At 45.5% G+C, this 26798-nt stretch overlaps 1 protein-coding gene across 2 annotated transcripts in view; it reads left to right on the top strand.

Moving 5' to 3' along the window:
* Positions 1-26798, top strand: part of LOC122930659 (limbic system associated membrane protein) — a 681978-nt gene that overhangs the window by 503156 nt on the left and 152024 nt on the right. The gene's annotated exons all lie outside the window — the stretch shown is intronic.

The following is a 26798-nucleotide window of genomic DNA, read 5'->3' as shown; positions in this document are numbered from 1 at the left end:
TACCATGTTCGTTCCTGTTTCCTTCTGATTCTCAGGTTTCATGTATTTCCCGGATTAGCCCAAAATTCACGTATTTACCCATTCACCCAGGTCTAATTCCCCGGAGTCGTGCAGGTTTTACGTGTTTCCTGGATCGCTCGGGTTCATACATTTCCCTGAATCGCTCGGGTTCATGTGTTCACCCGAATCAATCGGGTTTATGTTTCCAGAATCGCCCGGGTTCGTGTTTCTGGATCGCTCAGGTTTATGTATGTGCCCAAGTCACTCAGGTTTTACGTATTTCCCTGAATCGCTCAGGTCAGGTATTTCCCTGAATCGATCAGGTTTTGTATTTCCTGTCTTCAGGTTGCCGGTATTTCCAGGCGGTATGTTTTTCCTGATTCACCCAGGTTACGTATTTCCCTGAATCACTAAGGTTTTGTATTTTCCTGTCTCTTTCAGGTTGGCGGTATTTCCAGGTTGTGTGTATTTTCTTGATTCATTCAGGTTACGTATTCCCTGAATCGCTCAGGTCTTTTTTCCCACAGGTGTTCGCATTTGCCTAAATCACTCAGCTCTTTTTCCCACAGGTTGTTCGCATTTGCCTGAATCGCTCAGGTCTTTTGTCCCACAGGTTGTACGCAGTTGCCTGTATCGCTCAGGTCTTTTCCCACTGGTGGTACACATTTGCCTGAATCACTCAGGATCCGATATATTTGCCTGAAACGCTCGGGGTTTTCATGCAGTATCCAGTGGTTCCTGTTTACCCGGTTCGGGTTCCGCATGTTTGAATCCCTGATTGTATTGGATTCGGGTTCATCACGGGGGTTTGGACATGGTCATCCATTATCTCGACAATTGTTGTTACATCAGGTATTGTACTCTGCTCCCACTCAAGCGGCATTCTCCTGTTCATTGCTACGTCATGGTTTTGCTCAATCTCACCTGGGCAGTCTGCACCCTGATTCCTGATCATCAAGGGACCTCAGGGCGTCCCCTCGGGCTGGGCTAGTTGCTCCAGCTTTTCGCCAGGCTTGAGGCCCCCATGGCGGCCGCCAAGCTGGCTAAGATCCAGGCCGCCGTTTTATCCGCGGCTTCTTCCAGGGTCCTGTCCAAGTGGGAGCTCCAGTCCCTGTTAGGGTTCCTCAACTGTGCATTTACGATCATGCCCAGGGCCGGTCTTTCACTTCCCGGCTCCTCAGTCTCCAAAAAAATAAAAAATAAAAATAAAAAAAAACAACCATCCTCGGGGGGAGGTGGACGAGGTCACGTTTTTCATGGCTGTATAGCCCATTGCCACACGCACCGCCACCTGTCATTTAACACCATCAAGCTGTATTTGGCCGGCATTCAACACCATCGGATGCTCGGCGACCCCTCTGCCAAATCCATTTTTTGTATCAGGCCATCAAAGCCACCCTCAGGGTTAGCGCGGCGGTCCAGGTGCGTAGGCAACCAGTGTCAGGAGAGCTTTTCCGCAGATTGTCCGTAGCCCTAGACGGTCTCCCTTTTGGGCACTCAGCAAGCATCATCACCAAAGCAGCCATGTACCTAGGGTTCTATGGGTTCTTAGACCCGGGGAGTTCACCTGCGGCACGGTCAACCGAGCGACCCTGCTCAGGCGACATCTCGCCAGGCATTCGGTCCATTTCATACTGTCCATCCCAGCCACCAAGTCCAATCAGGCTGGTCCTCCCACCGAGGTAGAGTTCTTCCCTACGGCCAACTGTTGGTGTCCCGTCAAGGCGCTCCAAGAGCTCCTGGCCTCACTCCAGTCTCCCGCGTTAGACGACCCGTTGCTCCCGATTAACGGTAGGCCCCCCCTTCTTCGGCCCAGTTTGTCTCCAATATCCGCACCCTGGCGGCAGGGTTGGGGTTCAACCCTAGCACGGTATCCGGGCACTCCTCTGGCGTAGGGGCCGCTTCCGCAGCATCCAGCCATCAGGTACCAGCACATGTCATCCGCAAGGTGGGTCGTTAGCGGTCGTCCTGCTACGCAAGGTACATTCCCAATCCCGAGCCTTTCGTTCTTTGGGCTTTATGGGTTTCATGATGCTCCAATAAATACATTGCACCCTACTCCGGGCCGGTTCTCTTTGCCCACTTATCTAGGCCTTACCTCGTCACTGGCACCGGGCACACTCCAGCCAGTTGGTTCAGGGCAGTACATAGGCATGCCTACTCTGTTCCTCGATAAGCTCCTACCACAAATATAATTATATACAGGCGATGCCCAGGTTATTCCAGCATGGTCCATATCACTGTATACAAGAAGATGTGTAACTTATACCAGCTGTACATATATAATTATATACAGGAGATGCCCAGGTTATACCAGCATGGTCCATATCACTATATACAAGAAGATGTATAACTTATACCAGCTGTACATATATAATTATATACAGGAGATACCCAGGTTATACCAGCTGTACATATATAATTATATACAGGAGATACCCAGGGTATACCAGCTGTACATATATAATTATATACAGGAGATGCCCAGGTTATACCAGCTGTACATATATAATTATATACAGGAGATGCCCAGGTTATACCAGCTGCACATATACATGTTTTCTTCCTCATCTAAACTACACTTCTAGTAGATGACGCTTACGAGATGTTGTCAGATATAACCTGGGTATTATTAGGTATGTTCTATTAGTGAGTTCTGGGAAGCGTCTCAGCTTTGAGGATTCACAATTTAGGTTTCATCAGTATCATTGTTCGGACGCAGTTAGACTAGAAATTTGCAGGAAATCAGAATCTTTGAGAAATGTATTTTCCGTCGTGGTGACGCATTTCTGCACTTTCATTACTCGGTTACATTGTATTACTGTGTGCTCTATTCTGGCACGTTCAGCGCACGCTCCGCAGGAGTCTTCTGCTCCCCAGAAACCATCCTGCAGACATCTCCACTGGGGTTTATTCTTTTTTCGAATCAGTCGCATCTTGTGACTGAATTCCATTTGCAGGATCTTGTCCACCCTGAGTAACTCAAGAAACGCGTCGAGCTCTCGTAGGACTTCATTGTGTTTGATTCCTCCTATTTATGAGATATATTTGCATCTGATCAGCATATCCTTGCAGCCGAGAAGAGGCTGTTCTAAAGACCGCAGATGTTTGTGTCCCCAGAGCTTCTTCTGGATTCAGATAAGCATCTCAGATCCTGAAGGGGAGAACATTCTGTGGAGCATTTGGGGTGGGGTTCATTGGCCTTTTTGGGGGTATTGAATGGTATATCTTTAGAGATTTCTAGTATCTTTGTGCAATCAATGCCATTGTGCATGGAAACAGAAGGAGGTGATGAAAAGGACACTTTGTTCTCTGCAACTTCCTCCTGTCCATAACGGTTGGGCTATGATTAGTGGGTCCTCCAGAAACAAGCATGTTCCTCCTACAGATCTGATGCACCTTATCTTAGGATACATTAGATTGGATCGGATATGTTCTAACGCCACCAACAAACACCGATAGGACTTAGCCAGGAACTAGAAGGGGTTTGGACTTTCTGATTGGGAGTGGTGGAAAGAGCTAAGTAGTCTCAGAGCGTTTTCCACAGCGTCCAATCATCACTATGGAGATATATTTTTGTAATCTTTCAGCTGGTTGACGTCAGGATAGCTAGCCCCACCAGTGGGCAGTGTACCAGCTCTCTTCTGTCAATCTGCATGTCCTTATTTCTCCCATGGAGCGTTACCTGGCCCTAAAGACTCTCTTTGCCTGTTTTTGTCCCCTCCACATTAGTATCAATAGCCCTGAGGCCTCTCACTTGGCAAACTAAGCATTCTTCTCTGTACTGAGAAGGGGCAAGCTGCTGGTCGGTCCAGGGATCAGCAATCTCTAGGTGTTGTAAAACTACAACTCCCACAATGCCCTGCTGTAGGCTGTTCGGGCATGCTGGGAGTTGCAGTTTTGCAACAGCTAGAGGGCCGCAGTTTGAGGATGCCTGCTCTAGGTGTTGTAAAACTACAACTCCCAGAATGCCCTGCCGTAGGCTGATACCTGTAGGCTGTTCGGGCATGCTGGGAGTTGTAGTTTTGCAACAGTTGGAGGGCCGCAGTTTGAGGATGCCTGCTCTAGGTGTTGTAAAACTACAACTCCCAGAATGCTCCTTTCATTTCTATGGGTGTCACAAGAACAACCAAGAAAATGTGCATGATGGGAGTTGTTGTTTCAGAGCAGCTGATCCCTGGGTTAGGCTAATGACATTTATTAATTCCCCAAGAGAAAAAGACCCTTAAAATAACAGTATTTATTAGTAATCATTAAAACCTAATGCCCAAACTATGGTCAGGAAGGATACCTGCCAGTCAATCAGATACAGATACAGTTATTATGTTGCACATTGACCAATATCCGGTAGCCAAACTGCACCTCCTTATTCCCAGGACTAGAGAACATCCTACCTCAGGTCTGGTGCTCTCTTCAAGGAGAACCAGCACCTCCAGAGAAACCGGTGTCTTAAGGGGCATCCACACCCTCCCTTACACTATCAGCCATCACAGGGATTAGCAGCTCCAGCTGCTGTGAAACTACAACTCCCAGCATGCACACTTACTCCACTGTTTATGTACCTCCCATAGAAGTGAAAAGAGGATTGTGGGAGTTGTAGTTTCAGAACAGCTGGCGTTCCTGAGGTTGCTGATAGGAGTATAATAATGCTTATTATTTACCCAATATTTTTCCCTACCTGATGCTCAGAAACATGGCTTTGCTGTATGAACAGCGCCACGTCAGTACGCAGGTTGTGAGTGGTATTGAAGCTCAGCTCTATTCTTTACAATCGGACAGGCGCAGCGGACATGTACGACCCCTTTAAACCGCAGCATGTCTCGGACTTCATATTCTTCTCCGGCTTCTGTTGTACAAGGGGCTTTATAATTATCTCTTTTTAGACTTGTGAATTCTCTGCGAGCTGCAGTGTCTTGAAGGAGCAGACAGTCCCCTGTAGCTTACACCGTGCCGCGGGCTCTAATAGGAATTCTACATTTAGCTTCTTGCAATTAAAAGATGCTATAAATATGTGGATGGAATAAAACAGGACCCGGAGTAATATCCGATATTCTAAAAAGGTGACGTAGAGAACCTGATCTATAGAAAGATAAGTTCTGTGTATGTAGATGGAACAGACTGAATTTGTTGTTTACTTTCTTTATCCTGGGCTTCTGAGTAGAATGCCAGAAAGATAGTGAAGACTGACACAAAGGCAGAGAAATATTAAATGCTTCTAATGGTCAGAAATGCTGATTATCTACCTGCAGATTTATTGCATTGCTTATCTGGTACAGCTTCTGTAAAGTCCCTGTTGCAGTTCTACTGTTTGTGGAAATGGAAACAGTCAGCAAGCTTGTCATAGGTCATTGGGCTTAGCTTCTTTAATGGAGGATGAACAATTATTTTTTTTCTTACATCATATAACCATACAGTGTATAGTTTAAAAACTAATCTTTCCAAAATGCCATGGCATGAAAACAAGATCTGAACAGATGCTGAACAAGCAGGAAATGCTGGGAGATTTTTAGTTCTCAAGCTTGCATAATATTGAGTGCAGCCTGATATAATACTGTAGTATAATGCAGGCTAGACAGAAAGTGGTTAAAACTGATCTTTCCAGAAGTGAAATTACCAGACCAAGCTCTGCACAGACACTGAACAAGCAGGTAATGCTCAGAAGACCAAAGTTCTGCAAAATAGTGAGTGTGGCTGTGGCATAATAGTATAATACAGGCTTTATAAACGAACCTGCCCAAAATGCAAATCACCATCATAGGTTCTGTGCAGAAACTGAACTAGCAGGGAATACTTGGAGATTTAAGCTGTGATGTTTGCAGAGTGGTGAGTGCAGCTCTGTAATACCAGTATAATACAGTCTGCACAGAGCACAGTTTAGAAATCAACCTTTCCAAAATGCTAAATCCCAGACCAAGCTTTGTACAGACCCTGAACAAGCAGGAAATGCTGGGAGGTTTTAACTTTGAAGCCTGGAGAACAGTGAGTGCAGCACATTAGGATATTAGTCTTCTCCATCGATTTTGGTGGGTAAGATCCGTAAAGATGGTGCGCAGCGTACTATGTGATCCCATTTGTCCAATCTGCATGAGGGGTGCTCAGATTAGCATCCATTTCTCCGGGCACTGTAGCCTCCAGTCATAAATTCTGTGCCCTTTAAATGAGTACAACTGCACCCCCTAGAGAATTGAAGAATTTATTAGACACCCACATTGTCCAAACGTGTATCGGGTAAATCACTGTGTCTCTTCTCACTCACTATGCCCCTCCCCCAATAATTCTTATGGTTATTATATATTATGCATATTGCAGTCGTAGATCTGTGAGAAAACCCTAAAATGTGCCCCCATCTCCGGGACCCACCAGCAGTATCTCTGCTTCCAGTCCAGATCTAGGATCTATGGGCGCAGAATGCGTCATAAATAACCGGCCAGGCTCCCAAATACTAACAGCTCGTCCAAGTAAATAAGAGATTTATAACGGCATAAAGCTGCTCAGCCAGAACTGTGACCAGTTAGGATGCGGAAGGTACAATGCGCAGCGAGCAGTGCACCCGGCTCGCCATATGTTATCCGGGATGGAACGTATCCGTCACTCCCTCTGCGCTGACATTTATATAGATGCTACCGGAGCGGCAGTAAATTGTACTTTGTTCTGCTTATATCAATATATTTATACAAAAATAAACATAAATCAGCGTTCATCCATCTGCCAGAGCCCACAAAGCCTGACTGTAAGTGCGAGACCATAATCGCATCCGGATTTATGGGGCTAGTGATTTAGAATGTGGACGTATGAGGTGTTTGGTTAGAGGTAGATAAAGTGTGGCTTTTCTGATAATAAGGATACTACAAGTACTAGTGTGCTGTTCTGTGAGGCCTCCTATGCTTCAATATGTAAGGACACACACTTACTATAGACAAATAATTTTCCTCCGCCCACTCCTTAAGTAAGCCTGTGAGTCCTGCTTCCCCTGCCCACTCCTAAAGAAAGCCTGTGAGTCCTGCTTCCCCTGCCCTCTCCTAAAGAAAGCCTGTGAGTCCTGCTTCCCCTGCCCTCTCCTAAAGAAAGCCTGTGAGTCCAGCTTCCCCTGCCCCCTCCTAAAGAAAGCCTGTGAGTCCTGCTTCCCCTGCCCACTCCTTAAGAAAGCCTGTGAGTCCTGCTTCCCCTGCCCACTCCTAAAGAAAGCCTGTGAGTCCTGCTTCCCCTGCCCACTCCTAAAGAAAGCCTGTGAGTCCAGCTTCCCCTGCCCTCTCCTAAAGAAAGCCTGTGAGTCCTGCTTCCCCTGCTCACTCCTAAAGAAAGCCCGTGAGTCCTGCTTCCCCTGCTCTCTCCTAAAGAAAGCCTGTAAGTCCTGCTTCCCCTGCTCTCTCCTAAAGAAAGCCTGTAAGTCCTGCTTCCCCTGCTCTCTCCTAAAGAAAGCCTGTGAGTCCAGCTTCCCCTGCTCTCTCCTAAAGAAAGCCTGTGAGTCCTGCTTCCCCTGCTCACTCCTAAAGAAAGCCTGTGAGTCCTGCTTCCCCTGCTCTCTCCTAAAGAAAGCCTGTAAGTCCTGCTTCCCCTGCTCTCTCCTAAAGAAAGCCTGTGAGTCCTGCTTCCCCTGCTCACTCCTAAAGAAAGCCTGTGAGTCCTGCTTCCCCTGCCCTCTCTTAAAGAAAGCCTGTGAGTCCTGCTTCCCCTGCCCACTCCTAAAGAAAGCCTATGAGTCCTACTTCCCCTGCCTACTCCTAAATAAAGCCTATGAGTCCTCCTCCTCTGCCTACCCAGAGAGAGTCTCTGAGTCCTTCTTCCCCTGCCCACAGATAGTGTGAGTCTTGCCTCCCCTGCCTACACAGAGAAATCTTATGAGTCCTACTTTCCCTGCTCATTCCTAAAAAAAAAAAAGCCTGTGAGTCCTACTTCCCCTACCCACTCCTAAATAAAGCCTATGAGTCCTCCTCCCCTCCCTACCCAGAGAGTATCTGACTCCTTCTACCCCTACCCACAGATAAATAGTGTGAGTCCTGCCTCCCCTGCCTACACATCGAGAAAGCTTGTGAGTCCTACTTTCCCTGCCCACTCCTGAAGAAAGCCTGTGAGTCCTGCTTCCCTTACCCAGTCCTAAAGAAAGCCTGTTGAGACCTTCTTCCCCTGCCCACAGATAGTGTGTCTTGCCTCCCCTGTCTACACATAGAGAAATCTTATGAGTCCTACTTTCCCTACTCACTCCTAAAGAAAGCCTATGAGTCCTCCTCCCCTGCCTACCCAGAGAGTCTCTGAGTCCTTCTTCCCCTACCCACAGATAAATTGTGTGAGTCTTGCCTCCCCTGCCAACACATAGAGAAAGTTTGTGAGTCCTACTTTCCCTTCTCACTCCTGAAGAAAGCCTGTGAGTCCTGCTTCCCCTGCCTATCCAAAGAGAAAGCCGGTAAGTCCTGCTTCCCCTGCCTACCCAAAGAGAAAGCCGGTAAGTCCTGCTTCCCCTGTCTACCCAAAGAGAAAGCCGGTAAGTCCTGCTTCCCCTGCCTACCCATAGAGAAAGCCTGTAAGTCCTGCTTCCATCACCTACTTATAGAAAAAGCCCCCCCGCCCACCCACTCTACAAGAAGGAACTCATTCTAGGAGACAATAAACAAAATGTTGCAGTTTAGTCAATATTGATAAAAACTAGATTACTTGTTATCCACAGTGGACTCAGCTCTGCTACATCCAGCTACAACTGTCTATCTTGTTCTGTAGCTGCATGTGGTGGCTCTGCCCCCATCTTCTGGTATCAGCAGCCTGAACTGAATGGCACAATAAAACTATACAGCAGCCAAATCTCAGCTTCCTGGACTGGAGTTCGCCCTGAGAGGAGGAGGAAGGATAAAGATTGACTACAGTGAGACTTTATATGATTTTCCTGGACCTGTGCTGTAATAGATAATCAGTCATTTTAGTCGTCGAGCCATACAGAGTATATACAGATCCGGCTTCGTGGTTGATGCAGTGTTGTTCCTCGGTCGTCTCATTCTTTCTTGCTGCAGTGAATCATTTTCGCTATAATATCGGCTCCCATAGAAACCATTGAAGTAAATTAGTGAAGGCTGCGTGTTTATTGGAGGAGGAAAGCAGAAATGTCACCTGGGGACGAGGCCAATTAACCAAGTAACCTTAATGTTATCACCTAATCACCTGCAGGAAAGTGATGGATGATAATGTGACCTCACGGGCGGCCGCCCTCGCCCCGGGCTGAAAGCAAGGTTACATTTGTTTACTGTAGAGGACATATTACAATGATCCCCCCATCCCCAGAACATATCGGACTCCAAATATTCTCATGATGATGTCCTCAATATATGGTATTAGTGATGAGCAAAGTTTGATTCGGCTTCTTCAACGAATTTTACCAAAAAATTTGCTTCGTCACAAATTACTTTGCCACGTATCGCAAGTAGCGGGTACAATGACAGGGAGCTGTGATAGTGCCGCCTCCACAGATGTCGTGTTCATACATGATTGCGGCATCTGAGAGTAAAAACAGTGTAAAAAAAAAATTCATCATATTTACTGCCGCTATTTGTTCGCGACGGGCCGGCCGCTGCCATCTTGGTTGAAGATCTTGTGCGACCTGAGATGACGTTGTCACGGGATTTCAGCTGAGATGTTCAATCAAGATGATGGCGCCTGGCCCATTGTGAGCAAATAGTTTAGTTTTTTTACACTATTCCAGATTAAATCAATTCGCTACCACGAAGCATGAGGAAATTCGGCTTCGCGGCGAATCAAATTTATCCTGACATTCGGATCGAATTCCACTTCGTTGGATTCGATTCGCTCATCTCTATACGGTATCTCAGTGAGAAAATCCTGGTGTTCATCTATTTAAAGGGATGTTTCTTGTCCAGGACACCTTTCACAATTTTCTAACATACACCTGCTTGCTGTCAGCAAATGGAAACATTTCTGGTAACATCCAGTGGCTAAACGTCTGTATAGACCTAATAATTCTCCCAACTGAGGCTTTGCTACAATTGTAGCCAAACAAGACCATCCTCTGTGAGCTAAACACAGCAACAGCACCAATTGTTCTCCTCTCCTGGAGAAGTTTGTTACACTGTATCAGTGCAGATACAATGTATCTCTCTGGAGACACAGACGCTCCTATAAGTACCAGGTGCCACTCAGAGTGCCTGCAAAGTATTGGCCAGAGACTGGTACTATGGGGGCTTCCGCTGCATGCACTCTGGGGGGCATCTGTAGCTTGCACTATTGGGGATCCTCAAAGCAATAGTTGTTATTATTATTGTAGAGCTAGCTGAAATGCCAGCCATCTATGCCCCTCAGAGTGCCCGCTTTTGGTGTCTGCAGAGGATGAGCAAAAGTTGGTCCACATAATGCAAGTCGCAGGTGCCCATCTGACGCCAAGCCACAAGTGCGACCTGGAGTGCCAATAACTTCCAGAATTGCAGCCATAGTTACAGTCGGTGCAAGCTGCAGATACCCCAGAGTGCCAACAATAAATGCCACCAGAGTGTGAGCCACAGATGTCCCCCAGAGTGTCAGCCAAAAAGGAAGCAAAAGTACTAGATACACATGTCCCTAGAGTGCCAGCCAAACATGAAATTAGAGTGCCAACAAAGCATCAGTCACACATGCCCCCGAGAGTGACAGCCACAGGTGCTTGACAGAGTGCCAGCTACAGATGTCCCCATAGTTAGCCAGAGTGCTAGTTATAGATGCCCTAGAATACCAGCCAAAGATGAAACCAGGGTGTCAACAGGAGATGCCACTAAAGTGCCAGTCATAGAGCTTGAGTGCCAGCCAGAGACTAAACCAGAGTACTAGTTATAGATGCCCACCACAGTGCCAGCTACACATGCCCCCAGTGAAAGCCAATATTAAACCAGAATACTAGCTATAGCTACTCCCGAGTGCCAGGCAAAGATGAAACCAGAGTGTCGGCTACAGATACCCCCAGGGTGCCAGCTACAGATGTCCTCAAAGTGCCAGCTACACATACTCCCCATAGTGCCAGTAACAGATGACCCCATAGTGCCAGCCGCCAGGGGCGTAGCTATAGGGGATGCTGAGTTAGCAGTGGCTACCGGGCCCAGGAGGCTGAGGGGCCCAAAGACCCTTGTGCCGCACAAGAAGACACCAGTATTATAGAAGGTGCATGCTGGCTGGAGGGAAGGGGTTAGGTCAGGAATTTAGCATGGATGGGGGGGGGGTGCCATTAAAATTTTTGCATCAGGCAGAACGAAGGCTATGTGCTTCCCTGCCCCTGGCCGCAAAGCGCTGAGGGACGGGGGGCCCAGGATGAACTCTCGCACCAGGGCCCATGAGCCTACAGACGCCCCTGGTGCCAGCTACAGACGCCCCTGGTGCCAGCTACAGACGCCCCTGGTGCCAGCTACAGATGACCAGCAGTTGATTGTGTAGCTTTCTACATTCCTAGCCATTGGCGCTGACGCGCTTTGTGCCGGGGTAGTTTTGCCTCTCACTGTGTCGGTGGAGACTTTTCTTAGTAAAACTTGTGCTGTCTCTTCAGGCGTTACAGATCATGGAGGGGGTTTGATGTGTCCACCAGCCTCCGTCCCCATTTACTTTTATTTTCTTGGTGTCAGAGCAGAAGTTGAGGAGTAATTGAATATCTATGAGAAGATGCCGGACGAGTCCCCAGACACTGGGGGAACAGCACAGGATTCAGGCGCTTCTGACAGATGGGTGACTGCGGGTTGAATGCAATCTGCATTTACAGAGATGGAGAACGGATTGCTTAAAAAGTGTCAGGGAGCGACCAATGAGAGTGCGCGATACAGCCCGCGAGGTGAACAAGAGAGATGTGACAACCGACAACTTCAATGTCTGCACCTGCCAGCCGAAGAAAGTCAAATCACTCTTCTGATCGTCTCCGGGAAACTGGTGGAAAACTCAGAATTCATCAACTTCAGCCTCCTGAACCTAAAACACAAATCAACCAAAGCATACAGTCTGATGAGGCGGAGTATCTAAGCCTGTGGTGTGTGATACAGTCTGATGAGATGCAGTATCTAAGCCTATGGTGTGTGAAACAGTCTGATGAGCTGCAGTATCTAAGCCTGTGGTGTGTGATACAGTCTTATGAGGCGAAGTATCTAAGCCTGTGGTGTGTGATACAGTCTGATGAGGCGGAGTATCTAAGCCTGTGGTGTGTGATACAGTCTGATGAGGCGAAGTATCTAAGCCTGTGGTGTGTGATACAGTCTGATGAGATGCAGTATCTAAGCCTGTGGTGTGTGATACAGTCTGATGAGGTGGAGTATCTAAGCCTGTGGTGTGTGATACAGTCTGATGAGGCGGAGTATCTAAGCCTGTGGTGTGTGATACAGTCTGATGAGATGCAGTATCTAAGCCTATGGTGTGTGAAACAGTCTGATGAGGCGGAGTATCTAAGCCTGTGGTGTGTGATACAGTCTGATGAGGCGAAGTATCTAAGCCTGTGGTGTGTGATACAGTCTGATGAGGCGGAGTATCTAAGCCTGTGGTGTGTGATACAGTCTGATGAGATGCAGTATCTAAGCCTGTGGTGTGTGATACAGTCTGATGAGGTGGAGTATCTAAGCCTGTGGTGTGTGATACAGTCTGATGAGGCGGAGTATCTAAGCCTGTGATGTGTGATACAGTCTGATGAGCTGCAGTATCTAAGCCTGTGTTTTTTTAGTGTTTTAGTTACTCCCATACGTGATAGGAATTCCTGGAAACTCAGAACTAAGCGTCCAGACTGGAGATATTGAAGGATTCATTTATCTTCCACCTTTTTTTGCACTTCTGGGAATATAACTAATGTTACTTCTAATATAACTGCAAAAATAACAATGTATCAGGAAACAAGGGCGACCCTGCTGGAAACCCGTGCTTGTCATTATGCCTTAATTGCTATTTAATAGTAAAGGCTCCATGCCTCGCCGTGTACACGATCAGAAGGTTCTTCCCTCTATAACGGACTATTTTCTGTGTTACGGCATTGAGTGTGGAACCACTGTGCCAACCAACCGGTTTGACTTTGGGCTAGTCAGGAGCGTGTTATCCTGGCAGTCCCCTGGTTTAGCCCTTTAACCCCTACAGAGGAGCCACCAGGCTACTATCTCTTGGAATAGCACTGCTGTGGTGGTTAGAGATTCCGGTGTGAAGCATCGAGCGGTAAAGCAATACACATAGTCAGGAAACAGGCAGAGGTCAGGGAAGACAGAGTATGTGTGAATCCATTAAACAGTCTAGAGGTCAGCGCAGGAAGCAAAGGGTCAGTACAGTGAACAGACACAGGTCAGGTCAGGAAGCAGAGAGACAGGATCCAGGAATAAGGCAGAAGTCAGTACATGGGCAGCCAAATGGATTATAGCTCATTTGCAGTGACTAGCAAGTTAGAGAAACCTAGGGAACTACAGAGTGGGACATGGGAGTCTGGCGGCTGGCCCCGGGTATAAGCTAGGTCAGTGATGTGGCCCCCGTGCCCGCCCTGGATTGTGTGATGGCAGGGAGCATCAATATGACATTCTTTAAATGCTCAGAATCTCTGCCCCCACTGAAAAAAGTGGAAGGATCTCAAACAGAGCAGGGAGACTATGCGAGGAACTGGAGGAGCGGAGGTAGGATGAGGGTGCGCACACGCCTAGTCCTTTCATTGAACGGATTCTTGTTACACTGCCAATTTCTTTGACATGACCACCCCTCTAGAAGACCATTTTTCAATGCAGTTTTGGATAATCGCCTCTACAAAGCTTCATTGTTTCCCACACTAGAGCTTCTTTGAGTAGATCAGAAGAGCTCAGAGTGATCACAAGGCAGAGGAACCAGACTCTGAATTTCAGGCTGAGGGTGCAGTGCTTTTGAGTGTGGGAGAACATCACAGCCGGTAGTCTACCCCCCTTGTGGAGGTGAGCTCAGGAAAAGACTATAATTGGCCTGAAGTTTCACAAGGTCAGGTTGGGGTTTAGTGATCCTCTTCTACTGTAGGCAGACCAATGGGGGAGAGCTACTGCTGCAGCCGGTTGCCTTACAGATAAGTACTGTTTATATCTAATGCTATTGGGCAGCCAATAGCAGGTGGCGACGGGGACGAGCTGCTTTTAGCTGCTCCACCTTGACACCGGCTAACCCCTTTACAGAATAAAATAAGACGCAGGTTGGCTGATATCCCTAAAAAGTTCTTCCTATATTTCTTCCAGTTTTCATTACAATTTGAGCCCAAAGAGGATGAAAGTTGAGGAGGCGTTAAAGGAGGAACACGTTACATTTTTTGCATGTTCTACAATGCGTTCCTTTAAACAGTCCCCGTTGTAAAGATGCAGATTAACACATTTTATAAATAGGCAGCAAAATAGAAGAAAAATGATGGCGCATAAATCATCGGACAGGGAAGTCACAAGCGCATTAATAATAACATTTGCCTGATACTTTACTCTATAATCCCTGTTATTACAGAGGAAGTCGAGACCTTGCAAAAATAGTTTGGAGCAAGTTGCAGAAATGTAAATGAACCTTGAGGTGTTAATGCATTTTTATCAGGCAGCGGTAATGAGGGCTGTACTTGTACCTGACGAACCGGTAACTAAGACCCAGGCTCTGACACCAATACGTTATTTGCTATCAGATTCCCTTGCTAAGCAATTTGGAGAACATCTGTTAGCCTGCCGACAGCAGACAGACCCCCCCCTCTCAGTAGGATCATGATGGGTAAAGGATGATGAGAGATGACACCACGAGCCTTGTCTCCAAGTAGCTTTCTCTTAAGGTGGTCCTGGGATGAGACAGACCGCTGTCCATATACCCAGGACTTCCAGGCATGTGGATGCCGTGATGCAGCTTTAAATATGTATAATAATAATGAAGGCTACCAGAAAATTTAAAAAATGCCCCAAAATGTAGAGAACTTTGTGAGATTTTTGGACACTTCAGGACAGGTTTTAGGGGGACCAGCCCAAATTTACCATTGAAGTCTACTCACCCCTCTATATAATTAGGGACTGTAAAATGAACTCTTTTAGTACCCTAGACCACTAGTGAATATGCCATTTGCCCTTTACTAACGTAGCCCACTAGAGTTTTCCCTTTCATTACCCTAGACCACCAGGGACTTTGCAATTTACCCTTTCACTATGCTAGACCACCAGGGAATTTACAATGTATCCTTTCTCTTTACTATTTGCCTTTAACTGCCCTAGACCACCAGGGGATTTACAGTGTATTTTTATTAATACCTTGGATGACCAAAGAATTTATAAATTACCCTTTAGAAGCCTAAATCACCAGAGAATGTATTTACCCTTTCACTACCCTAGGCCACCATCAGGGAATTTACAATTTATCCTTTCACTACCCTAGAACACTAAAGAATTTACAGTTTACCCTTTCATTACTGTAAAACCAACTAGGAATTTACAATTTACCCTTTCAATACCCTAGACCACCAGGTACTCCACCGTTTACCCTTTCACTACCCTACACCACCATGGACTTTTAAATTACTTTTCTGATCATCAAGTGCTGATTATGGTGCATACCTTACCTAAGGGACTATGAATATTTGTATTTGTACTTGCTTTTCCAGAACATAACAACTTTTTTTTTTTTTTTTTATGGTTTTGCAATTGATATCATTATATCAGATTACAGTAAATAGCAAAATATAATAGGATTGGTAACGAGAATTTAGCAACCATCTCATAAATTGCTGTTGCTTCTGTAGGAGCACATGAGGTCAGGGCTTTGAAAGGCTCCACTAACCTCTGGGTCAACAATACATGGTTGTTTTTCTTTATTTTACTGCACAATATCGAAGAGTATTATTATAGCTCTCATTACAGATAAGCAGTTGGCCTAATGTGTCAGTGTACCAGCCCATAGAATACCAGGGGTGAATTAATTAGCTCATTATTTGGTGAAACAAATCGCCCTATGTGTCTACTGTTGAACAGATCGTGGGCAGACTGAGTCATTGCTTTCTACTTTGTATAGTTATTTACCCAGGGGCATTACATACCTACGGAAACAGTTATATGTGGCCATCATGTGCCTTGTGGAGGATCAGTCCAGCTCGTTTCTTCTCATGGGTACTGTCAGCCTTCAAAAGAATTCAAGACCCACAGTATGACCAAACCAGGGGTGGACGAAAGCAACCAAGGGTCACAAGGACCTTCTCTTCCTCCTCTTTGGTCCTTATGTTATTGAAGGGGGGCATAAACCAGCACTAAAAGGAGGTATAATTTAGTTATATGTGGAGCTTGCGGCCGATGTCCGGTGTCATTTCTGTCTTGGGCATGACCGCTGGAGCACTAACCTAGCTCCCTGCTGGCCCGTGTTCACCGGCATTCCTCTGCTCCTTCTTGGCAGGCAGGACTACTGAGGTAGCAATGCATGCCCTTCATTCACAGGCTGAGGACTGCTTTTGCCGGCTCTGCATCTCACTGCCCATAGGGCATGCATGTGTGCCCTCTTAATGGTTCAGGATGGCCTATGATCCCCTATGATCAGATAGGTTCTAGTTCTCTAATGTCCTACACAGGTGAACTATTATCTGGTTTTGCTCTCCCGTGTACCTAAATTAGGATTTGACCCTTCACTGCCTGAGTTGACCTCCATCTGAAACCTATACTGACCCCCCTGAGCTGCCCTCCCTCCAAATAATTATTGGATTGCACAAACTGTTCCTAATGTCGGCTTTTCTCAGACTACAGCTTTGCCTGATCCCTTGGTTCCCTTGACACCCAAGAGTCAGCACTCAGAGACTACTTCAAAGGGTAGTGATCTGATGGTTCTCCTGCAGCAGAGTCCAAGTCCCTACAGAGGTTGAAGACTGAAGACCAGGAGGGTCACGTAGATAACACCCTTAGCCCCAAGTCAAATCTGTTCAAGTGACACAGTGGGTCAATATTGGCTTTGTAATATTACAAAATCAATGGTCAGGGAAAGCAATCAAGGGTCGTGAGGACCTTCACATGGGATTGGAAGGATATTGATTAAGCATGAGCTCTCCTGGCAAGTACCAGCAACAACAAAAGGTCCCATTATATTACCAGACCTAAAGTATGGAAAGCAACTAAAGGTCAGGAGGACCTACTCTCCCATGTGGAGTAAGGAAGATTTTACTGCAATGGCAAGAGCTACCACCAGTTGGAGGTCCCATTTTAATCATGCCAGAAGGTTCTCCTCTTCTCTATGTCTGTACTTATGGAGTTGAGACAAACCACATCAGCTTTGTAATATTACAAAACTAATGGCTAGGGAAACAAACCAAGGGTCATGAGGATCTTCTGTTTCACATGGGTTAAGAAGGATGATGATGAAGCATGAACCAGCACCAGCAAGAAACTGCATTTCATTACCAGACCTAATGTGGGAAAAGCAACAAGAGGTAAAGAGGACCTTCTCTACCATTAGGCCTCTATGTTTGTACTAATTGAGTTAAGACAAAGCACATCACCTTTGTAATATTACAAAACGAATGGTCAGGGAAAGCAACCAAGGGTCATGTGGATCTTCCGTTTCACATGGGATAGGAAAGATGTTGATGAAGAATCAACTCTCCAGCACCAATTGGAGGTCCCATTTTGATCATGCCATTGGGTCTCCTCTATGTCTGTAGCAATGGAGTTTGCCCAGTTTTACCAAAGAAAACCAAATTGAAATACACTTCAAGTACGTGGTAACCAGGTTAGATTGAATGCCATGGAGCCACTCTCCAAAACATCAGGTCACAGTGTTAACCACCTAAGATTCAGCTTTGTTGGTTTAGAAGACTCGCATCTGGTCTTTGTTTCTCCATACAAGAAGCCACTCATATTACAGTTGCAAGAAAAAGTATGTGAACCCTTTGGAATGATATGGATTTCTGCACAAATTGGTCATAACATGTGATCTGATCTTCATCTAAGTCACAACAATAGACAATCACAGTCTGCTTAACTAATAACACAAAGAATGAAATGTTACCATGTTTTTATTGAACACACCATGTAAACATTCACAGTGCAGGTGGAAAAAGTATGTGAACCCCTAGACTAATGACATCTCCAAGAGTTAATTGAAGTGAGGTGTCAGCCAACTGGAGTCCAATCAATGAGATGAGATTGGAGGTGTTGGTTACAGCTGCTTTGCCCTATAAAAAACACACACCAGTTCTGGGTTTGCTTTTCACAAGAAGCATTGCCTGATGTGAATGATGCCTCGCACAAAAGAGCTCTCAGAAGACCTACGATTTAGAATTGTTGACTTGCATAAAGCTGGAAAGGGTTAAAAAAGTATCTCCAAAAGCCTTGCTGTTCATCAGTCCACGGTAAGACAAATTGTCTATAAATGGAGAAAGTTCAGCACTGTGGCTACTCTCCCTAGGAGTGGCTGTCCTGTAAAGATGACTGCAAGAGCACAGCGCAGACTGCCCAATGAGGTGAAGAAGAATCCTAAGAGTGTCAGCTAAAGACTTACAAACGTCTCTGGCATATGCTGACATCCCTGTTAGCGAATCTACGATACGTAAAACAATAAACAAGAATGGATTTCATGGGAGGATACCACAGAAGAAGCCATTGCTGTCCAAAAAACATTGCTGCACGTTTACAGTCTGCACACAAGCACCTGGATGTTCCACAGCAGTACTGGCAAAATATTCTGTGGACAGATGAAACCAAAGTGGAGTTGTTTGGAAGAAACACACAACACTATGTGTGGAGAAAAAGAGGCACAGCACACCAACATCAAAACCTCATCCCAACTGTGAAGTATGGTGGTGGGGGCATCATGGTTTGGGGCTGCATTGTTGCGTCAGGGCCTGGACGGATTGCTATCATCGAAGGAAAAATGAATTCCCAAGTTTTTCAAGACATTTTGCAGGAGACCTTAAGGCCATCTGTCCACCAGCTGAAGCTCAACAGAAGATGGGTGTTGTAACAGGACAACGACCCAAAGCATAGAAGTTAATCAACAACAGAATGGCTTAAACAGAAGAAAATGCTCCTTCTGGAGCGGCCCAGTCAGTCCTGACCTTAACCCGATGGAGATGCTGTGGCAGGACCTCAAGAAAGCGATTCACACCAGACATCCCAAGAATATCGCTGAACTGAAACAGTTCTGTAAAGAGGAATGGTCAAGAATTACTCCTGACCGTTGTGCACGTCTGATCTGCAACTACAGTAAACGCTTGGTTGACGTTATTGCTGCCAAAGGAGGTTCAACCAGTTATTAAATCCAAGGATTCACATACTTTTTCCACCTGCACTGTGAATGTTTACATGGTGTGTTCAATAAAAACATGGTAACATTTAACTCTTTGTGTGTTATTAGTTAAGCAGACTGTGATTGTCTATTGTTGTGACTTAGATGAAGATCAGATCACATTTTATGACCAATTTGTGCAGAAATCCATATCATTCCAAAGGGTTCACATACTTTTTCTTGCAACTGTATATGGATATGAAGAGCATCACATATTCTCACTATTCTCACTAACGCACCAAGGTTATTCTGATTCTGAAAAACCGAAACAGACTTGTCCAACCTTTGGCATCCCTGTTTTTTCTCCCCCTCCCCCCCCCCTCCAATTGAGCCACCGCCTAATAAGCCCCCTCCTAGCAGTACACCTCTATAGGCAGAACTAATTGTAGTACAACTGATAACCTATTGATTACTGATTTGACTAATGTTATTGATCCTTCTTCTTGGGGTTAATGAACCACTGACCTTTACAACTGTCCATTTCCCAATTAACTTCATACATCAACACAAGCATCTCGCTATCTATGCGATCTGAGATATATATGCGATCTAAAGAGTCCATAGTCTCACTGCTCTTACAGTATAGAGTCCATAGTCTTACTGCTCTTACAGTAAAGAGTCCTTAGTCTCACTGCTCTTACAGTAAAGAGTCCATAGTCTCACTGCTCTTACAGTATAGAGTCTATAGTCTCACTGCTCTTACAGTAAAGAGTCCATAGTCTCACTGCTCTTACAGTATAGAGTCCATAGTCTCACTGCTCTTACAGTAAAGAGTCCATAGTCTCACTGCTCTTACAGTATAGAGTCCATAGTCTCACCGCTCTTACAGTATAGAGTCCATAGTCTCACCGCTCTTACAGTAAAGAATCCATAGTCTCTCTGCTCTTACAGTAAAGAGTCCATAGTCTCACTGCTCTTACAGTAAAGAGTCCATAGTCTCACTGCTCTTACAGTATAGAGTCCATAGTCTCACTGCTCTTACAGTATAGAGTCCATAGTCTCACTGCTCTTACAGTATAGAGTCCATAGTCTCACTGCTCTTACAGTATAGAGTCCATAGTCTCGCTGCTCTTACTGTAAAGAGTCCATAGTCTCACTGCTCTTACAGTAAAGAGTCCATAGTCTCACTGCTCTTACAGGAAAGAGTCCATAGTCTCACTGCTCTTACAGTAAACAGTCCATAGTCTCACCGCTCTTACAGTATAGATTCCATAGTCTCACTGCTCTTACAGTATAGAGTCCATAGTCTCACTGCTCTTACAGTATAGAGTCCATAGTCTCACTGCTCTTACAGTAAAGAGTCCATAGTCTCACTGCTCCTACAGTAAAGAGTCCATAGTCTCACTGCTCTTATAGTAAAGAGTACATAGTCTCACCGCTCTTACAGTAAAGAGTCCATAGTCTCACTACTCTTATAGTAAAGAGTCCATAGTCTCACTGCTCTTACAGTAAAGAGTCCATAGTCTCACTGCTCTTACAGTATAGAGTCCATAGTCTCACTGCTCTTACAGTAAAGAGTCCATAGTCTCACTTCTCTTACAGTATAGAGTCCATAGTCTCACTGCTCTTACAGTAAAGAGTCCATAGTCTCACTGCTCTTACAGTAAAGAGTCCATAGTCTCACTGCTCTTACAGTAAAGAGTCCATAGTCTCACTGCTCTTACAGTAAAGAGTCCATAGTCTCACTGCTCTTACAGTAAAGAGTCCATAGTCTCACTGCTCTTACAGTAAGAGTCCATAGTCTCACTGCTCTTACAGTATAGAGTCCATAGTCTCACTGCTCTTACAGTACAGAGTCCATAGTCTCACTGCTCTTACAGTAAAGAGTCCATAGTCTCACTGCTCTTACAGTAAAGAGTCCATAGTCTCACTGCTCTTACAGTAAAGAGTCCATAGTCTCACTGCTCTTACAGTAAAGAGTCCATAGTCTCACTGCTCTTACAGTAAAGAGTCCATAGTCTCACTGCTCTTACAGTAAAGAGTCCATAGTCTCACTGCTCTACAGTAAAGAATCCTATAGTCTCACTGCTCTACAGTAAAGAGTCCATAGTCTCACTGCTCTTACAGTAAAGAGTCCATAGTCTCACTGCTCTTACAGTAAAGAGTCCATAGTCTCACTGCTCTTACAGTAAAGAGTCCATAGTCTCACTGCTCATACAGTAAAGAGTCCTTAGTGTCACTGCTCATACAGTAAAGAGTCCATAGTCTCACTGCTCATACAGTAAAGAGTCCATAGTCTCACTGCTCTTACAGTAAAGAGTCCATAGTCTCACTGCTCTTACAGTATAGAGTCCATAGTCTCACTGCTCTTACAGTAAAGAGTCCATAGTCTCACTGCTCTTACAGTAAAGAGTCCATAGTCTCACTGCTCTACAGTAAAGAGTCCATAGTCTCACTGCTCTTACAGTAAAGAGTCCATAGTCTTACTGCTCTTACAGTAAAGAGTCCATAGTCTCACTGCTCTTACAGTAAAGAGTCCATAGTCTCACTGCTTCTTACAGTAAAGAGTCCATAGTCTCACTGCTTCTTACAGTATAGAGTCCATAGTCTCACTGCTCTTACAGTATAGAGTCCATAGTCTCACTGTTATTACAGTAAAGAGTCCATAGTCTCACTGCTCTTACAGTAAAGAGTCCATAGTCTCACTGTTCTTACAGTAAAGAGTCCATAGTCTCACTTTTCTTACAGTATAGAGTCCATAGTCTCACTGCTCTTATAGTAAAGAGTCCATAGTCTCACTGCTCTTACAGTATAGAGTCCATAGTCTCACTGCTCTTACAGTATAGAGTCCATAGTCTCACTGCTCTTACAGTATAGAGTCCATAGTCTCACTGCTCTTACAGTAAAGAGTCCATAGTCTCACTGTTCTTACAGTAAAGAGTCCATAGTCTCACTGCTCTTACAGTACAGAGTCCATAGTCTCACTGCTCTTACAGTAAAGAGTCCATAGTCTCACTGCTCTTACAGTATAGAGTCCATAGTCTCACTGCTCTTACAGTATAGAGTCCATAGTCTCACTGCTCTTACAGTATAGAGTCCATAGTCTCACTGCTCTTACAGTATAGAGTCCATAGTCTCACTGCTCTTACAGTAAAGAGTCCATAGTCTCACTGCTCTTACAGTATAGAGTCCATAGTCTCACTGCTCTTACAGTATAGAGTCCATAGTCTCACTGCTCTTACAGTACAGAGTCCATAGTCTCACTGCTCTTACAGTAAGGAGTCCATAGTCTCACTGCTCTTACAGTATAGAGTCCATAGTCTCACTGCTCTTACAGTATAGAGTCCATAGTCTCACTGCTCTTACAGTATAGAGTCCATAGTCTCACTGCTCTTACAGTATAGAGTCCATAGTCTCACTGCTCTTACAGTATAGAGTCCATAGTCTCACTGCTCTTACAGTAAGGAGTCCATAGTCTCACTGCTCTTACAGTAAAGAGTCCATAGTCTCACTGCTCTTACAGTATAGAGTCCATAGTCTCACTGCTCTTACAGTACAGAGTCCATAGTCTCACTGCTCTTACAGTAAGGAGTCCATAGTCTCACTGCTCTTACAGTATAGAGTCCATAGTCTCACTGCTCTTACAGTAAAGAGTCCATAGTCTCACTGCTCTTACAGTAAGGATTCCATAGTCTCACTGCTCTTACAGTAAAGAGTCCATAGTCTCACTGCTCTTACAGTATAGAGTCCATAGTCTCACTGCTCTTACAGTATAGAGTCCATAGTCTCACTGCTCTTACAGTAAAGAGTCCATAGTCTCACTGCTCTTACAGTAAGGATTCCATAGTCTCACTGCTCTTACAGTAAAGAGTCCATAGTCTCACTGCTCTTACAGTAAAGAGTCCATAGTCTCACTGCTCTTACAGTAAAGAGTCCATAGTCTCACTGCTCTTACAGTAAAGAGACCATAGTCTCACTGCTCTTACAGTAAAGAGTCCATAGTCTCACTGCTCTTACAGTAAGGAGTCCATAGTCTCACTGCTCTTACAGTAAAGAGTCCATAGTCTCACTGCTCTTACAGTAAGGATTCCATAGTCTCACTGCTCTTACAGTAAAGAGCTCCATAGTCTCACTGCTCTTACCGTAAAGAGTCCATAGTATCGCTGCTCTTACAGTAAAGAGTCCATAGTCTCACCGCTCTTACAGTATAGAGTCCATAGTCTCACTGCTCTTACAGTAAAGAGTCCATAGTCTCACTGCTCTTACAGTAAAGAGACCATAGTCTCACTGCTCTTACAGTAAAGAGTCCATAGTCTCACTGCTCTTACAGTAAGGAGTCCATAGTCTCACTGCTCTTACAGTAAAGAGTCCATAGTCTCACTGCTCTTACAGTAAGGATTCCATAGTCTCACTGCTCTTACAGTAAAGAGTAGTGTTGACAGATCCATTATAAAAAAAATATATATATATATATATATATATATCTCATCCACTTTCACACGCAAGGACACATGCTCCTCGCTGGAGGGAGTAGGACCTGCGCTCCCAGCATGATGACATCACCACACTTGGAGTGTCAGGTCCTAAAGCCTGCAGTGAGGAGCGAGGGGCCCCTGCATCTGCAAGCGGATGAGGTGAGTATTTTTTTATTTTAACCCCTGAATGGCTTTTGGTGCACCTGTTTCTAACAGCCGTTAGATAGGTGCACTCCGGTCTAAACAGCTGGTAAAAACGGTCCAATTTATTTCAGAGGGGTCTGTCTGGCCACGAACCCAGCCAAAAATAGGGCCTTTAAATAGCTTCAAAATCGGTCAATTTTCACTATCCCGTGAAAGTCAGACTGAGACATGAGCCTCATGAAGCCAGGTTCTTCTGTACAACGTCACCGGCACCAAACACGGAGCCTCAGTTATGCAAACCGTGTCCAAGCCCATGTCCACACTGTTACGGCAAAATACGATATTAAAGAATAAAGACCCGTGGATGAATCCCACTTGGATACATTGTGTCAAGCTGAATGGAACACGCATTGCAACATTATTACGGCGCGAGGCTCCCGCTGTTCCCGTGATGCTGTGTGCCGAGCGGCTGTAATAGTGTAATAATGTGCGACGATACAGTCAGCGGCGCTCCAGCGGGGTCACAGAAGAATTACCACCAAACTATTAGACCTTGAGAAAGCGATAGATAGAGAGTGACTCGCAGGCTGCAAAATAAAAATCTATTTCATTTTTCTTTGCTGGCCGGAGAAATTGCATTTTAACCCTCTGCTGCCTCCCGCCCATTGTACCGGCTCATCGCGAAAAAGATGAAACGCTTATTTTAGGGTAAAGAATGAGGCTGCGGAGAAAATGAAAACCTTTTACTCTCCGCATCTATTTGCTTGAGATTTGTATTATTTCACCTCTGCGGCTTCTCTATTAGGGCGGGTTCACATCTGCGTTCTGGAGTCCGTTATGGCTAAGTAACGGAATCCATAAGACGGAAGTCAAAACAGAAGCCTTGAAGAGCCATTCCGTTTTGATCCGTCTTCATAGAAAGTCTATGGGAATCTTAACGGATCCGTCTGGTTCCCGTTATGCAAGACGGAAAACAAAGTCCTGTCGACAGGACTTTTTTTTTCTCCGTTCTGCATAACGGAAACGGGACGGATCCGTTATGATTCTCGTAGACTTTCTAATAAGACCAAATGCCTTTTAAAGGCTTCCGTCATAATGCAAGTCTATGGGCAGTGTAAGGTTTTTTTTTTTTGTTGAGTTTTGCGTTTTCTTTGTCTGTTCTGGGTTTCATGACCTTGTGTGATTTTGCGCATCTTTTCTGTTCTACTTGTGGAGGACACAATGAGCGAAATGCAGTAATCTGGGTGCGTTCAGGGTCAGAAAACCCACAAGGCTGCCTGGGAAGCTGGAGGCCGTGCATTCACTTATAGGTGACAATAGGGAGCTGGGCTGCAGTGATGTGGAGGACAATGAGAGGCTGGCATCGCTGGTACAGACGTGGTGGTAACACTAAAGAAAGCTTCTTAACCACCCAAATGTTACTGGAGTCTCCTGCCAGCAGGAGGACACTATTCATGAGGGCACCTTGCTTGGTATCATTCATGAGAACATTCATTCACTATCCAGAGGAGCTCCTTGCATGGCACTATTTGTCAGGGCATTCTGGCACTGTTCATAGGGGCACTGTACTTGGCACTGAGCATCTCCTTGCATGGTACCATTCATGAGGTCACTTTGCTTGGCACCATTCAGAAGAGCATTCAGTCACTATCCAGAGGAGCTCCCCGCATGGCAATAATCATTTGTGCATCCTGGCACTGTTCATAGGGACGTTCTGTTCTAAGGATCTCCTTGCATGGTACCGTTTAGGAGAACATCTTGCTTGGCATCATTCATGGGGGCATTTAGTCACCATCTGCAGGAGCGCCCTGCAAGGCACAATTTGTGAGGGCATGCTGGCGCAGTTCATCGGGGCATTGTGCTTAGTACTAGTCATGGGGGAATTTTGATCAAAGGATCTCCATGCATGGTACCATTCATGAGGTCACTTTGCTTGGCACCATTCATGAGGGAATTCAGTCACTGTTTAGTTCACAAGGGTACTCTGGCACTGTTCGTAGGGGCACTCTGGCACACTGTTCACGAGAATACCCTGACACCATCCATAGAGGGCAGGGGCACCGTGATTGGCACTATTCATGAAATAGGGGCCCATTGTTTGGCACCGTTCACAGGGGCACACTGGCACAGTTCATAAGGGCACTCTTGCTGGCACTGTTATGGAGGCACCTTGTTTGACATTATCTGTGAAAGAATTGTCACTATTTAAAGGTGAACCTTGGCCGTCACTATTCATGGGGTCATTCTGGAACTGATAGGGTCCGTCCACATAGGGTCGAAATGCTGCAGATTTTCCATGAAGGTTTCCGCACGGAAATTCTGCCGCAGGATCACATCCATCCCTACAACTGACCCGCAGAAAGTACGTTTCTGATGCGGATTTCATTGTAGCAGGGTGAGATCTGCTGCAGATTCTCATCACATCTACAGCGAAATCCATGGTGGATTTCTCTCTCCTACGGTTGGACCCCGACTGGGTCAATCTCACCATTGTTATACAAGTACAGTCTGTATCCAGCTTAGACAATTCTCCTAACTAGAACCAGCAGACCTGTCCATCCTGTCCTGATACGTTGTTACAATGTATCAGTGTAAGCGCTTTGTCTCACAGAGTATTGTCTACACTGGATACAACTGTATCCACTTCTACTTTCACACTTGCGCTTTCCCTTTCCGCTATTGAGACCCGTCATAGGATCTTGAAACCGCTTCCGTTTTGTCCCCGTTCATTGTCAATGGGGACAAAACTGAACGGAACGAAACGGAGGGCACGAGAATGCATTCCGTTCCGTTTGGTTGCGCCCCCATCGCAGACAGAATAACGCAGCGGGCAGCATTTTCCTGTCCGCGATGTGGTGCGGATCTGTCCCCACAATGCAAGTCAATGGGGACGGATCAGTTTTCTCCGACACAATAGAAAACGGATCCGTCCCCCATTGACCTGTCTATTTTAGAGATAATCCAACCGGATCCATTCAGAACGGATGAAGATGGTTGTATTATCAGTAACGGAAGCGTTTTTTTTGCTGATCCATG

This window comes from Bufo gargarizans, chromosome 3, assembly GCF_014858855.1.
Source record: "Bufo gargarizans isolate SCDJY-AF-19 chromosome 3, ASM1485885v1, whole genome shotgun sequence".
Lineage (NCBI taxonomy): Eukaryota > Metazoa > Chordata > Amphibia > Anura > Bufonidae > Bufo > Bufo gargarizans.
The sequence above is the reverse complement of the archived record's forward strand: the minus strand, read 5'-3'. Positions and strand labels throughout refer to the sequence as shown.